The sequence below is a fragment of the Dicentrarchus labrax genome, unplaced genomic scaffold (assembly GCF_905237075.1).
Source record: "Dicentrarchus labrax unplaced genomic scaffold, dlabrax2021, whole genome shotgun sequence".
Classification (NCBI taxonomy): domain Eukaryota; kingdom Metazoa; phylum Chordata; class Actinopteri; family Moronidae; genus Dicentrarchus; species Dicentrarchus labrax.
In genome coordinates this window covers 13,476,432-13,493,703 of record NW_026136713.1, presented here as the reverse complement: position 1 = coordinate 13,493,703, position 17,272 = coordinate 13,476,432, and the positions used below count along the sequence as shown (strand labels likewise).

Sequence of the window (17,272 nt, the reverse complement as noted above, 5' to 3'; positions counted from 1 at the left end):
CCATAGCATCATATGGCTACTGTGGCTCTACAACCACGTAGAGTCATATCATAGAGACGGTTATCTCTCCAGAGCATTATAATAATATAACAATAAACACACTATAAATCTACAGTCACAGACATTTGAGAGCTGTTTGCATAAAACAAAATCCATGAAGGAGTTTCAGCTGTGATTATAGGAAGCGTCTTAGAAAATGTAGTAATAAGGTTTACTGTGGATCAGATCAAAATGATGCTCAGCACCTGTTTTAATGACTCAGGATACACACAGGTAAAGCCCTCTTGTACATACATGATGATGATAATGATTTTGATAAATTAAGCAAAAGTGATCCTTTTTTGTCAAGTGAACTTGCTTGTCAATTTAACTGATTTGTTTCATCTCACCTCCATAAGAAGGATATTTTTAAGAGGACTGTTAATGATAGTCCCCCCCCTTATATTTTTTCTATTACGTTATTGGCTCGCAATCATGACCATGGAAATCAAATAAAGCAGCTTTAATAGCCTAGAGTTATTGAGTGAGAAATGCAAGATCAACCACATCCCTGCAAAGAACTATTCTGTACTTTATTAGGCTTCTAACCAGCCTATTCAGCATTTAAGGAACTTTTGCATTGCCTCCTCTTCATTCATTAATTTTCTCCAGCCTCATAAAAGTCCTATTCCCTGCTCTTAACCGCTTGCTATCTTTGTAAATACCTTATCTTTAGTAGGATTTAATCTTGATTTAAAAAGTAATTTCCTAGAAAACGTAATAACTCTGAGAATGTAAGAATTCCCCTACAACACCAGCTCGCCCTGGGAAGGGTGATGCCTTAGCAGGGTGATAGTGTGCTTTTTGTGAGACGCTGAAGTGTGGCCATCAGTGAAACATGATAAAAAAAAAGGCAGTTTTTGATGACTTGTCAAAGACAGGCAGAGCATAGTTGGAAGGCATAAATCCTCTGCTCCTTTTCATGTATGATGCGTGTGCCCTTGGTTACCTAGTAACTCTCCTCTCCATTTCCAATCGGACGCTCCCGAATATCCAGCCGGGACCGCGCTGCGCGCTCCCGAGAAGCTCGTGTTGAGCCGAAGAGTCAAGGCAAAAGCATCAAAACGCACCAGGACTAGGAGGAGAGCTTTCCTCTGGGAAAAAAAAACCCAACAACACGGGAGAAATTCCTTAAAATGACAGCGGAGTGAGGATAATGAGAGCCGTTATCGCTTCACAGGAAGGTCATTAACGAGAAAACAGAAGCAGTGCGCAGACTATACGGATATTTGGAGTACATGCATACCCGACTGCAAGTGAAGACCCCGAAACAGTGAAACATTGTCCCGGCTTTTTTATTTCCAGCAAAGCAAGGCATGGGGGGATTTACGTCTCGACAAGGCAGGTGAGTCATTTCATGATACTTGATGAGCTGCCGGGGGGGGAATCTTGAGGCAGTCAAAGCGGGGAGTGAATTGGGGGTGGGATGCGGGGGGGGAATGGGCACATCGGGCTACTTGGACTCAAATTATACGACTTATCTTCCTGTTTTATACTGTAAATATAAAGAGTGGTATTTAGGGACGCTACATCGACGCAGTCAACCGGCACGAAGCACGTATACTTCCAAAACGCATTTGGATTTTGTGAGTCCCGAATCTCCCTCTTTAGAGGCAGGGATTTGGATGCTGGATATAACTGTGCGTGTGTTTTGCCCACAGTGGCATATGTTACATGTTACAATACATCTGCACTACAAACGCCAGTGCAGAAAATAAATGCTGGTGGTGATTGTTCAGGGCACTTGTTACTTGGGTATAAAAATACTGTGTGCGTGATGGAGCAGTGACGCGCCGGCTCTCTCTCTCATTCTGCTCTCCGTATAACAAAAAATGGAAATATCCAAGTGACTTGCTTTAGGCAAATGCAATTGCAAGCTCTGAAGTTGAATGTAAATAAAACGAAGCATTACTTAATGAAAACGCCAATGACATCAGATCAAATATTTTCTAATGCGAGTGTGGTCTGCCACCAGTTTGTAGCCAGCTATATACCTTCATCTGTTGAGGTGAGGGGCAGGATAATCTGCCACATGCGTGGGGATACCCATTTTCCTCTCCTTTTTCTTAAGTTTTGCGCATGATTTGATTGGAAGTTTTGTAGGATAAATACATAGCTTGCTCTGCTCTTAATGCTTAATTGTAACGCATAAGGTTCAATGAAATTAAGGATGTTGCTTTCTGCCACTTAGAGTGACACAGAGAGTGAACTTAAATTGATATCTTTTATTAATGTGGTGCATACATGTATTATTTTCATTCTTTTCTTTCATGTTTTTGATGTAGCAGCCTATAAATCTTCATCTTTTCAGTCTATGATCTAATTTTATGACTGTGCTAAATTTACCTAGTAAACATCCTCACTTTTCAATCTTTATAATTCCTCCGGAAGCTATAAACTACGCACAAATTGCTTGAGGAAGACAGTATAGTGCTAAATTTAAACCACTATAATGATCCTGCAGGCCTCATGCCTCTACTTTCTTACAATCTGGAATTCCTGGACACATGGCAGAAGCGCAGAGATAAATAGCCGCATTGTAGTCTATGGTAGAAAGAATAATTAACTGTGAGAGTTGAATACCAAAAAAAGGGGGGGATAAGGAAGTGAACATGTCTAGCAAGAGTTGTCATGGTGATTGGTTGAATAAGCAATGTGTCCCTGTCTGAAACGTAAGCTTTTAGGAAATGCTCCAGCCTTTTATTTGGCATGCATACCACACTATTGATGAAAGAAGCCCTTAATGGGTAATAATAACACAGACACATAGAATCCCTAGTTTTTGTTGAGCGCATTTTAAAACCACCCTATAAAATTTGATTAGGACCCTTTGGATTTTGATTTGATTTGCAGGGAAATTGTGTTCATTTATATTGTATGTGTGTCTTCAATATCATGTGAAGGATTATGCATGCTGCTGCTGCTGCTTGTGAATTCTCTCTCTGGCCCTTCACTGTTTGTATTCTAGTCCAGCAAAGTGCTATTTTTCAAGCCTCCCTGCTGTTTTAATATCCATTCTTCACTCCTTTTCTTAAGCTTTATGTTTCAGTTGTTGGAGAAAAATTACCAAGAATGCTGAATGTGTTCATTAACTAGACATGCAAGGCTGGAAAGATTGGGGCCAACATGTAATCACTCACAAGCACACATTTGATGCAGCATTTCAAAGTGCAGCATTGAGTCTGTTGTTTACCCTGTAAGTCTCAGGACTGCTCAAGAAAAGCTCCATGCGGCTTCCTGTTTGCTGCAAAGGTCAGCAAGGCTTCGTCCTGACCTAAAGTGAATTCACCTGAGTATGTCTTGGCCTGACTTAACATGGATGAGCCACTCATTGGTCTCTGGCCCAAGAGGCCTTGTGTTCTTTAGCCTTCAGTTTCTCTTTCAGCATGCTCTCGTTATTGCTCTCACATCCAGACGCGTGGCCGGAGGTGTGAGAGCGCGTGTGTTCCTCTGTGTATATGCAGAGGTGTGTTGCTGCACATATGAGAGAGGCTGTGGAAGGTTATTTGTGTTTTCTAATATTCTTCATTGTGTTTGACGTGTTGTCTTGAAGCAGCAGGAGCAGGAGCTGAATAATTTCCCAAATGGATACCTCTGACCTTCTGAAAAATATGTCCTATCACTGCCTATCTCACAACCGAGAAAAAATTGTCATTGTTCTAGCACTGTTTTCACAACTTTGCAATGTCATATGCACAAACAGAAAAAGGCAGAATTTGGATTTAATGCAGATTAGTTTTTGCACCAAGTTACCAATTAAACAAGAGGATTGTATTGGCTTGGATGGCTGATGCTCATGAAGACACACAGTTTAGAAATGTCTTACCAAATGGACATATAGTTTACAGACTTCATTTGAACTGTCACCTCTTCTGTTGGTGCAAAGGGTTCATTTAGAGAGATAATTTAGTCTTTATGTTATTACCACTTAAAATGTAAATGATTCAAAGTCATTCAGGTTTTCACACAACAGTGTGTAGTGCAGTGAAAACACATAATTAATTAATAAATTAAAACACTAGTCAAACTGTGTATCATGACGTGACAACTGAGCTCTTTCATAATCTGGCTATCCACAGACATAGATGTACAGTGACTAATGAAGGAGGATAAACTTGTCTCTTCATATTTGCTCAGGAGGATGCGCTTTCACATTCATTAAATCACACCTTTTGTGACAGAATTGCAGAAAAATACCAAGATTGTTTTTAAGTATTGCTCGAAACAAGCTGCAATTCACAAGATACACTTGTGTCATATTCGTTTTAATAATGAATAAGACGTATTTGTTAAATCTGTAAAAAGATGAAAGCGTCTTTGTTTGACTAACAAAATAGTTTTGGCCTGAGGCTCAAAGATACGCCTCAAGACTACTGCACATAACATATTTAACAGAGATTTTACATTGTTCATGGCCCAAAAACATCTCCCTTGACTAACAGGTTTCCCTGCCAAAGACCAATGTCTGCTTAGTAAACAAGATTCTTTTGGACATCGCCATTCTAACTACAAAGCAGATGTCACACAGTATGTCGCCACTCACTGTCTGCCAGAAGTTATCTATTTATTATTTATTTATTAATTAGACAATTTACATTCAATAATACAGAGAGAGGATGAAACCTACTGAGTTAAAATCAGGGATGTGACCAAATATGCGGCAGCAGCGAGGAGCTATTTTTGATTGCTTCCCTTTTTTTTAAAGGAGACTTTTTAAAAATGCATCACAAGGAGAGGTGGGGGTGGGAGACTGTCATGATAGGGAAAGAGGCTCTCGGATGCAAAGCTGTATTTAAGACATACATAGGCTTTGATTGGGAGGATGATGTCAATTTCATTCTTGTTGAACATGCAAACAACATGAATGACATTTTTAAGTCATACAGGAATACAGGAATCAGTATCCAGTATGTGGAAGTTTGTGTGTCACAGTTATTTGCAGACTATGACTATGAATAATGATTTGTTTTCCACTAGCACATGCAGTATGATGTGACAAACAACTAGCTCTCCAATTTATGTATAGATTTCTGTGGTCCTGCACTTTTCTGTCCTCTAAAAGTCCACATCTGTAGCTTGCCAACTCATTTGAATTTTAAAATGCCTGTCAAAAAAATATCAAAGTTAAGTGCGAAATGAACAAAAGAACAGTCAGTCTGTCCTTACTTTGTGGCTGACAGGGGTGAAGCCCTGGCTGTTTGTTTTTTGAGAAGTTCACCTTAATCCGTATGATTCAAATTTCATTTTATTCCACTTAATCCACCCTGAAAATATACAGACAAGTGACAGCAAATCAACGCTTTTAAATCCAGGGGATGAACGTTACTGTCCAGGTAAAGTTGACGTGGCAGTGTGCCTTTCCCCTGTCAATTCCCCAGCTTCTTATCCAACTAAGCAATCACTAAGCCCCTTTCTCTCCTCATTTTCTTAACATGGAGTGAGTATTGTGTGGGTCTGGCAGGACACAGAAGCAAGGGCCCCGTCTAATTCATGGGGTAAATTGGTGGAGATAAGGCCTGAGTCAGTACCTCCAGCCTACCATAGATCCCCTGGGGCAGGCTCTTAAGGAGCTTAGTAAAAGCCTGTCGTATGAAGACATGACATGGAGCTGGCTAAATGGGCTACGTTGGAGTGTCTTCCATCAACCTAATATTCATATACTTTATGGGTTACTGTCGTTCAAGCTTTAATCCCATTCAATTTATTCATTCTTGGTTATTAATTCAGAGTTTTAGGAAAATATGGCACTATGTTTAAGAAAGGTGAATAAGGGTATATTAGTGGGGCTCTAATGCAGCTGCAAACCAAAGTGGCAAAACACTTAGGCCCACTCATAAGACCATGTTGTATAAGAGTCTGTGCCACCTAATCAATAATGAATGCTGGTTTACCCGTAGTAAAAGAACAAGGAAGAACTCCTCCAAAGTCACTGGGTCACATACACTGGGGAAACAATTAGAGGCTTCCTCGCGCTTCACTGTGCCGCAGCTTTTTTTTTTTTTTTCAGCCGCGCGCATTTCCCTTAATTTTTCTCCAGGGTCCAGCAGCATGTCTGTACCGCTGTTGAGAAATTACAGACGCCGGCCGCAAAGTCTTTTCCAGCCAGATCCACAAAAGGCCACGTCGGGTCCTTGTGATATATGTGGGGGCATGCGAAGTGGAAAGTGTGGTGACGGATAGGACACCAGTCTAGCGAGTGTGCGTTAACCTCATAATGCTGACAGATTACAGATTTAAATATTTTAAATCTCACAGAGCACATGCTTCTGGTGATGAAGAGAGTGGAAATGACTGCAGTAATGCAAGAGATTAATTGAGATCCTTCCTCTCTCCCTCACACACACAAACTCAAACACACACACAGACTCTCTACCACTGGTTGGCCATCCTGTATTCACAGACCCCTGCGCCACAAGTAGAACCTTTTCTTGTATTTCAGTTGATTTATATTCTTTTGTACAGTCTCCTCTTTTATTTTTGCCAAATCAGTGCTGACATTGAGTCCAGTGTCAGTTTCATGCTTGCTTCATCTTTCTTGCTTTGTCTTTCTTTCTCAAGGCAAGTTGTAAATTATGTAGATGCATTTATTTGTATGCTTTTTCATATCTGTTGTAAGGCACTCTCCACTACACTTTTCACATGTATTTGTCATAATACACAAATAAGGCATTAGGCACAAATGTGAATCGTTCAAAAGCTCTGGCTGACTAAGGTATTTCTTATTTAGCTTTTCTTTTTTTTGTCTGACTATTCTGGCTACTGAGTATTCTGGAGACCAAATAAAATATTATGTGTATCATAAATGTAGGATTGTGACGGTTATGTCATTTTTGTCTCATAGAAAAAGGGCTTTTAGTTTTTCCCTGTGTGGATTATGTTGCTTTTTTACTATACCGTTGCCAGAATGTAGAAATACTGAGGTAATGATTCTCTCACTGCAACCCCCTAAAAAGCAAAGATTATTTTCTGAATTCTCTTTCTTTGTATATTTCATTTTTACAAATCTAATTTTCTCTTCTACTTTTTTACTTGTTTTAAATTATTTTATCTTTAAATTTTGTTTCAAATTATCCTCCCCAGTGCCAGGAATGTTTGTCTTATAAACAGTCAATTTTTGTAGTAAACACTATACACCATATTCAGCCTTAAAAACTTGTAATTGTAGAATTTAAACTAAGCTTTTAATGACCTGAGGAGGTGTCTTTGAAACCCCCAAATTCTTCCAAACAATAGTGAGGACTTGGTCCTTGGTGTCTTCAGGGGCAGCTACGCGTCTATCTTCACTGATGCTCACATTTACTCCCACATTCCACATAAATGCAAATTAGACTGAAGACTCTGAATTGCCCGTAGGTATGAACTGTGAGTGTGAGTGTGAGTGGATGTCTGTCTGGTAACTCACTGATGAATGTCCACTGTGTCCTGCCTAAGTTATAGTCTCAAATCATACAAGATTAAAACACTATATGGATCAGTAGATAGTGAGCAACCACATCTAATACGATTTTCTTAATAGTACTGCATTTTACAGTGTGGAAGCTATTTAAATGTGCTTCATGACATTGTAAACCCTCTACCTTAATAAGATACTACCTGCTTTGGGATTGGTTTATTTTGGTGCTTACATGTAGACCTGCTTTTGACTGTGGTCTATTTATATCTCTTGCCAGCTTGGCAATGCTTCCTGATAGCCTTTGAGGACAGAGAAATTCCTCCATCAAACTCAGGGCCCATCTGTGCCCATATTCCTCCCAAAAGGAGCCATCCTCCACAATTATAGCTTTCTTCCAATGATACCATCATCATGCCATCACTCGATGTAAGAACAGGCTCCAGGAAATTGACTTGATATTAATCTGACAAAATTACCAAGAAAGGAAATTAGAGTGGGGAATTTTCTCTGGAATTGATTGTGTTTTAAAGGCAAGATGCACACTTTGCATGGCTCTCAGAGCTTAAACAATAGAGCATTTAGGTTATTGATTGTTTGAAATATTCTGTGACAGCACACATCGAGCTTTAAAATCCATGCTAAATAGAGTTTATTTGACCTAATATGCTCTCTTTGACTTGCTGGAGCTCATTAAATTGATACGGATCCAGATTCACCTGAAAATCTGGGTCATTACAGAAATAGCCTTGTGGCTTACTCTCCCAAGATGGCAGCTCTGATGAATTGGTGGCTGTAGGTCACTATGACAATGGTTAGATTGAAAAAAAAGTGACGATGAGGGGAGGATCTCAAGATTTTTGATGAGTTCTTGTTGGTTTTGAATCTAGAAAAAGTTTTGTTTCTGAGGAGTTTGGTGATGTGGGCGAGCACATAAGACTAGAAGGATCTTCGAGGCGCTTTTCTGATCCTTTAAGTAGCACAGATTTGAGGGTTTTGCTACAACTGCCCAAATGATGTGCTCTAAAATCCGTAATCGTATATTATTTGTAGAATGCTGTGGACTATGTGGGATGCAATTTGAACCATGATTATTAATATACTGTACTAAATTCCCATGGGCTAAAAGGTACATTTTCTGTTCAGTAGAATCCCCGAACATGACACATGATGCGTCTTGTCTCTCAAGTCACTACAACCGGAAGGTAGATTTGGGACAAGAGACTCCAAAGTTGTAGTTTCTCTCATAAGTCCTTTTGGCCTGCGCCAGCTGTGAATTTCAACCAGGTTTAAGTACAGGTGGTGAATGACATAATAGTGGTGGGCAGTTCAGTCCTAAAGCTGAAGAGTGAAATGATACTGTTGGATAGAAATGGTTCTCCGAGAGTAGCAGGAATGGAGAGGGGATCAGAGAGGATAAAAGCAAGGACAGAAGGAAGAGGTGAGATTGAAAAGAAACAAGAGGAAAATGGTTAGGTTGGAGAAAGGTAAGCCTGGATAAGCCTTTTGACAAGTGAGCTCTGGGCTGGGGAAAGCCAGTCAAACAAAAATCAGCCAAGTTTGTTTTATTCATGCTGTGGACAACTACGGCTTTTATGTTGTTTTTTTTTTTGTTTTGTTTTGTTACAGCGATACACAAACAACAAGAAGAATACAAATGCTACTGAATTGTATCCTGGAGTTTTTCTGCACTCCCTCTTTTATGTGAAGATTTTTGATTGAGGCAGATCTCCCTGCCATGTTGAAAATTACTAAATGATTCAACGTTTTCTGACACCCCAGAATTTACTGGCATTCTCATCTCTTATTCTCTTTAATCACATCCTCTTTCTATCCAAACCTGCTTCACACACATTTCATGCATTTAAAATTCCACAGAAGCCCCAACTCCAAAGCAAACAGTGACAATAAGCATTTATTGTTGAAGCTTTTTGGTAGCCTGGCGCCAAGTAATATGTTAACTAATGGGATGTCGAATGGAGTTATTTGCTATTGCTGCTGAAGAATAACAATTCACCAAACAGGATACTACATTTACATTTTTGAGCCTCTTCGTGACTTGTATGACCAAGCTATCTACACATTATTTTACTTGATTAGCTGTTGAAAAAAGTACCTAAAGGAAAGTCATTAGCCAGCACACACACACACTCACACACCTACACACACACACACACACACACACACACACACACACACACACACACACACACACACTTACTCGCTGCACCAGAAGACTCCTCAGGGTTGATTCTAATGATACCCATGTGATTTATCCAGCAGATCCATGATCAGTGTGTAAAAAGGAATCCAGAACTGACCTAATAAGCCATATCTCTGCCTTTGTTTCCCACTGTGCTTTTTTAAAGAAGACACTAGGAAGCAGAAATGAAGAAACCTTATCACAAAAGATGTTGGGAAATGTGACATATTTCCTCAGGGATAATTGTGCTTTGTGTCTCAGTGGCCCACTTTTCCTTCATATTGATGCTTTGGTGCACACGAATGACAAACAGCTGCATCACATGTAAAGGTCTTTTCAGTCAAATCCATTAGCAGGGGTGCCGTGCAGGGAGCTTGAGAGCAGGATATCCTCCATTGAGAAAAATGTTTACTCTTTGCGTTTAATTTTTGAGCACAGTGTGAAAGGACTTGTCAAATTGGGTTAAATGAAGATCCTCAGTTCCCCTTTTAATCTGAAACTTGCACCCCATACCCACGCAAAAACAAAACACTGCTACAGATAAAAAGCGACCAAAACAGTAGAGCATGGATATAGTGGTGAATGGCTCATAGAGGATATTTATGTAATCTTGGGGCACCAGGGCTGACTCAAACCAGACTCAGAGCCAGTGTTGCAGAGAGAGGCCCAAGGACAGTAGCAAATTTTCTAAATCCCTGGTAGACACAGAAAGTTAAGACATGCAGTGTTGCAATAAAACAAAGCCCATCCCATTTATCTGAGCATCCCACACAACCCCTGGCCCAGATTTACAGCCCGGGGCATCCAGAGCTACCAAATCTTCTGGCAGCCCCTGCCGCAGATATTGATAGGAAGAGCGGAAATCCCACCAAGGAATTCTGAGCTGAAGGGGGCTAACTTCCCAAAACATGACTTGTCCCTTAAAGATCCGGAACACCTAAAGTGTATGATATAAAGTATTATGTATTATAATCACATTGTAAATTGGGATAAATTGTTTTTCATTGATTTTTGCTCTTTGTCTGAACTTGTCTTGCAAGTTTCTCGTGCTATGTGGCATTAAGAGTTGATGGATTGTTTGACAAAGCCAGGTCTTTGATGAGCATTTGTACCCTCCGGAGACAGAACATAGCCGCTATTCCATCAAGAGCAAAATGCCTGTTTGAAAACAAATAAAAACAGGCCCTCTCTCATCATTACATCTAAAGCACTTAATCCTGCACAGAGGCGGCTCTCCTCTTCCACTGAAAACCTTTTCTTTGTATCCATCACATATGGATTTCCTTCTTGGAGTATGTCTGCATACCAAGTTTTCTGATGCTGATCCTCAGGACTTACAGGGCAATCTTTGCCATCACGCCCCTATTTAGGTAATATTAAATCTGTGGCTACAGATACTTTTGTAAGTATTCACAAGATAAAAAAAGTGATTTACGGATTACAACGGTGAAAAGAAGTCTTGGAGTCAGATAGAAAAGAACATTCATTGTTATAACAAATGCACTTGTTCCTTAAAACTTAAAGCATTGCAGTTTGCTACTGTCATACTATCAAGCTTGGAATAAAAGCAGGATTTTATTCCTGCTGAGTGAAAATTTTCTCTTGATTTATCGCACCATTTTTTCACTGCCAACTCATAAAACATGAAAAGGACAATACCAATCACCCACACACACATAAACACAAACGGAGACACACCTACACAGGCCAGTATTTTATGCTAGCCAAGCTTTCTGTTCACCACAGGGGTAAATATTGGCAATAGGTGACATGCCATTTTGGCTCCTGGGGCTTTGCTTTTAGTGTCTATGAAAATTACGGGAAGGCCTTGTAGTCACATGAAATTTTACAGCAGGCGTGGAGGCATTTCATTGTTGTGTTTGCTCCTTGCAGAAGCTCCAAGGCTCTCCAGCTAGAAAACAACAATGGCCTCGTTGTTCCGTCTCATCTGCGTTCATGCCTGGTAAAAGGAACATAAAACTCTCTTCCCTCTGCGAGCCCCTGCTAGTTGCACTCGTATCGGCGCAGTTCAGGCACAGAGGAATAGTTTTCAAAGTGTCACCGTTTAGGGCATGGTTTGGATGTCAGCAGCTAAATGAATAAATAATGTGCCCTCTAGTTGCATTTGATGTAGCAGGATCTGATCCGATATGACTTTTCACTAAAGCTAGCTAACATCCAGATGTTGGATGTTAGATTTTCTCCCTCAGGTTGCTAATGAAACACGGAACAGGAAGGATGTTTACAGTCGCTACACCGCCAAGAACATTAGGAAGAAGGTCGAAATTAAAGGAAGATAAAAAATAAGTTGTTTTAAGAGCAAAATTGATTTGGAAATGTTGTAGTGTTGTGTGTAAGTCTGGATTCACGATAGCAGATGCATATGAGCGCAGATACAGTATCTACAGTATGTGTCGTCATTGCTCTGGGCCTATTTGCTGCAAATATGCACAGAAAAGGAAGGGAGATACAGTAGTAGCTCTCAGTGCGTGTTGTGTGCAGATTTTGAGGAAGTGCAGACAACCCGAGGCCAAATTTGCCTGCAGTGTTTGGACATGGCCTACTTCTAAGCATGCAGTCATTAATGTGGTCTTCTACTCGGTTTAAAGTACACAAATGGGATTTTAAATCATACCCACAGTTCCGTATGCAGAGTGTCTGTACTGTGTCTTTTCATTCCACTACATCCAGTGCTGTAGTTACAACAGTGTGTATATAGATATGATCGGGATAAAATGTCATGGATTTTAGAAAGTGGTGACATCCTGTATGTGTGGCGCCTTGCTGTATGACCTTGAGTAACCTCGGCAAGCTGCGGTGTCTGAGGATGTGTGTGTTCGGTACCATAGTGGCCTACTCTTGTCTCGTGGACTTTTAGTGCCTGTGTGTGTTTGAATAATGTCCTGCAGGAGACACTCTAAGTGCAACGTCTAGGACTCAGGCGTCAGCAGTAATATCAGGGCAACCTCTCCTCTCTTCACTCCTCTGTGTGCAATGGCATGGGAAATATTACAGCATTAGAACGCATGAATTATAGCCATATTGTTAGCTCAATGTCAGGGGACACCAACGTGTTTCTGGTACCATGGCATGGCATCAGTCAAAAGCTAGAAAAGGAGAAATGGGGATTATTAAGTGTGTTTTAAGTATATCCCTGTGCACACTGTTTTGGGCTCTAGTGAAAAATTTAAGCCTATTTTGCTGAATAATACTATATTGAATTAGGGTGCCACATTTGTCACAAACTGTTGTGAGCTTAAGGCTGCTCCCCTGTTTGGTCTGAGGCTGCTGTGCTATCACAGACAAGGTACGACTCAGTATTCTGTATCATAGTAAATGGATCTATGCGTTTCCCAAAGACAGTGGAGGAAGAAAAAAAAAGAGAAAAGACCAACCGGTGCAATAACATAGGATGCATTACCTAATAGATTTGGCAGAAATACAGAGTTCAGGGCGGTCTGATAAAGCTGGGTTACAGTACTTTAATCAATCACTAAGAACATGAGCCAATTTCAGAAGAAGCCTGACATTCAAGATAGGCTTTCAGACAGGATTAGAAATAGTGAATGGAGAGTAGACATATCTGCCAGGGCGAGCCGAAAGGACTGTTGTCAGGAGACATTGTTCCCTCCTCCATGTGTGATATTGAGGCATGTCTCTGCCTCACCCCTCGCACAACCACTCCCACCCTCCTTTATATTTGGAAAGTCACATTCTGTCTTCCTGGCCTTGCCCCTCAGTTACACTTGTTTTGTTTTTTTCAGCGGATGCAGATGAGTATTAGTAACAAGGCAGTGTTGGTCGCCTCTGTTGTTTACTCTCTCCCTTCAAGAAAGGGCACTGTCATTTAAAATGTCCCTCGGAGCTCATCATCATCTGGATTCTCTGACCTGACTAATAATATCTAGCATATCAATGTGAACGTGTAATGAGCAGAGAAAGACGGCTGCTTTTCTAAACAGACAACTGGGAGAATAATAAAAAACAGCTGCAGGATGTCTTTCTTGAGTTTTTTTTTACTTCCTAGCTACACCTTTCAAGCATGTTTATCTAATGTAAACATGTTAAATAACTGTACACCACAATACTTGTCAAAATCTAAGGAAAATCTGACTCTATCCTCAAATTTTGAAATGAAATGAGCTATTTCCTAAACCTTCAGGATTCCCTGAGGGACAGGGCTAGGTTAGCCCTTAGCTCCAACCTTATAGTCCAAGCAGGATCAATGGGGAAAGCAGCCAGGGACTGTGATGGTGCTGGATAAGGGGATGGTTCAGCTGTGGTGATTGATATCACCTCACTAATCCCTCTACATCTCCTCTAAATCCACCTGGCTGTAGCTCTGAAAGAGCCTGTAATGTGATGAATTAAGATGCTCAAACCACATTTACATTTCCGATTGTCATGTTTTTAAATGTAGATTATTTATTATTGGACCGAAATGAAAGCAGTCAGGATTATATTTTTCTGATATTTTTTAGCATTTTATTTACATTCACAGATCTTCATTCAGGCTTCCCTGATACTATAAATGAACTACAATACATCTCATGTTCAAGACCAGAATACATTACACAGCAAACTTTCCTCTAAAATGTCAAAGATTGTATGTCATATTGTCCCTCTGAATTATTACTTAAAAGCCTCTTATTAATGTCTGATAGAGGCCATGTGGTGCAGCATGTGTTTGTTTGGTCTTTGTTTACGCTGAAGATGAAGGTCGCCCCCTCATTAGTGCAGCAGCATCTTTTTTTGATGTTGTGATATACATAGTAATCAAGTGTGGCCCACATTGCTGTTTACTGTTGACCTTTAGTTAAAAGCACATCACTGTCGGGTCGGTTTGAAACTTAATTATGCTCCCATAAAACTCCAGGCATCATTGTACAGTGGACAGACCACATTTAATCTGTTGTCATTAGGCTACAGTAACCCTGTGCCCCCTCTATAAATAGGTCTCACACCAAAATGCTTACAAATCCATTATCCCTTTTTTTGTGTATAAAATAGATGCTGCGGGTTTTGCTTGCGTACATCTCGGCTCTCAGCTATGTATTCAGAAATCCTGCTTGTCACACAACAATACACTTTGGCACCTCTCACTTCTCTGCAACTACCATGCATTTGCATGTCAATAGCATCATTCTACCACTGTGCTTTGGGCATTTGTGAATACTCTGCAAGGAAGCCAGGAGAGTCAAGGTCTTTGAAAAGAAACATCAGAATAATGTGTTGGGCGTTGCTGCGTTCATTAAGACGTTATTTTCTCAAAATTCATCTTGGCTTAATTCATCATCAATCACAATTAAGGACTCTTAGGCGTATGATTCAGAACAGTTTTAAAAGAACATGCACACGCCTCAAGGGAAAAGGTGAAGCTACAAAACTGCTGTATATGATGCAACAGAGTTACAGAAAAGGCACACTGTGATACATTTAGATCAGAATAAATTAATTACTTCCTGTTCTTATGTTAAGTCTAGCAGTCTGACACCATATTTCACCTGAATGTGGACCATCTCTATGTTTGCACATTACTGTAACTGCTGCAAATGCTAAAGCACCTAATGTATTATTAGCTCATTAATTTTACAGGCACCATCTGGGTCATGTCTGCTCTTGGTATATGTATGATTCTGTGGAGCCCTTTCACACTGAATGATAAAGCTGACCTTTCAGTTTTCACTGAGAACTGCAGCCTACTTACCTTAAATTAAAGCTGTTATTTAGCTTATTAGGCCACAGGAAGATTCATTTTCTCAGCATACTTACAGTATTGTAAATGATGGTGCACACACACATACAAATGCACCATGCTGTAACATTTCACAGTGAAGCCCCAACAGCTTTCCTTTTATTGTGAAAAAAAAAAATGAATGTCACATTCTTCTGGACAAGTTGATCTGAATTTTTCATCTTTGTCTGCCATGATTCAAAATGCAGTGGATGAAAGTGGTGAATTACATGCACTCAGTGCAAGGCTTCACTGCTTTTTGAAATGGTGCATAGCTAAGTGTTGTCCTCAGGATGATCAGCTCTTCAAAGGCCTGGCTTTGCACGGTTTATGAGGATACTTCTGTTTGTGTTTTAGTTCCTGTAATGGGGTTTGGTGGGTGGCAGGGACATCACAACCGCAAGAATTAATTTTCTCTATCCCTAGCAGGAATTGTCCACCAAATTGTAGAAATTACCACATCGTAAATTACCCACATCATCCCAGTTTAAGATGTATGTTGTGTGCTATTCATTGTAGAGACAATCTAAATCATGTTATCATGAGAACCATTCCTCTGGGCCAGAGGAACTGTTTTGTTCCTTTTAAATAATTGCTCAGCACTGTGGGGTACTCCTAGTTGCATATCTGCTTTTAATACTAGCTCTGCAAATGGTTATTCAGGCCAAGGACAACTGCATGGCCTCTTAAACCCAGAGTAGAAGAGTCAATACTAGCCATAGGAGCTGATCCATCTAAGATTTTATAATGCAGTGCCAATGAACTTGGGACCCTGATTGTGCGAGATCAACTCCCTGTTGTAATTATCAGCCAGACCTCAATTAACTCAGAATCAACCCTCAGTTCAACTCTATATGTTTGTTAAGTGTTAATAGCTGCTTTAAGAAAAATGTTTCCCCCACTCCCATGCCTGTCAATTCTTTGGTAGCACTCATCCACTTGGATCAATGTTAAATGCACTGCATATTGTTAAATACATTACTTAAAATGACATACATACATTCAATGCACAGTTTAAATAGGAAATAACCAATTTATCCCAAATGATACCCTCATTAATCTCACCGTAATCAATCATTGTAAATGTAAGCAAGTTTTATTCTCAGGCAGTAGCTCTTTTATCTGGCGGGGAGCTCTATGAGAAGTAGCATTTAGACCAACGAGTGCAGCAGGAGTAATACATAGCAGTTCACATTTGAAGTGATTGTCATAAAGTTTGATTTGCTTTATATACGTTGTGTCATGCCAGCACTGTTCAGGTTCCTTGCACTTGCCTGAATTTTATTAGGGATGCATCCCAGAAGGCTAAAAATCCATCCTCCTTTCCACTGTAAGCCAGAAATTGATGTTAGTGCTGCCATGTTATACGTGCTGTCCTCACAGTGGAGGAGATGAGAGGAGCTGCTTGAAATATCTGCTGAATTCTCCTTGGTATGCTCGAGTGTATCCTCTCTAGGAATTCAATCATGTTCCACATATGCTCACCAAGTCCAATCAAATGTGTTGCCACTTCACAGATGTAGGATAATTTGACCAACGACTAGGAAACACAACATTTAGAAATGTATCTGTGTTATCCATACATCAAATAAGGGATTCAGCTGATCAACGACACTTGTGATAATATGCCTGATGAAAATGCCCACTTTGATATTTACCCAGTCATGATGCTGAATATGAAACACGCAGAGGCCGAAGGAAATCTGGACTACTATTCTTTTCTTTTGCTCTTTTTTTCTTATGAGCAATGGCCTTGTAAAAGTGGTGTCAAAGATGAAAAGCAAAGGAAATGAAAATAAGACTAAGAGTCTACATTCATGCTTGAATCTTGAATTTCCCTCGGGATGAATCAAGTATCTATCTATCTATGGTAGCAGCTATTTAAGGTTGTTCTTAGGCACAGCAG

The 17,272-nt window shown here is 40.1% G+C and overlaps 1 protein-coding gene across 3 annotated transcripts in view; it reads left to right on the top strand.

Moving 5' to 3' along the window:
* The first annotated feature begins 1,051 nt into the window (after positions 1–1,051).
* Positions 1,052–17,272, top strand: part of nlgn3a (neuroligin 3a) — a 118,440-nt gene continuing 102,219 nt past the window's right edge. For all 3 annotated transcript variants that reach the window (XM_051421184.1, XM_051421183.1, XM_051421181.1), the window contains exon 1: positions 1,052–1,384. The gene's annotated coding sequence lies outside the window, so the exon portion shown is untranslated. The remainder of the gene's footprint in view (positions 1,385–17,272) is intronic.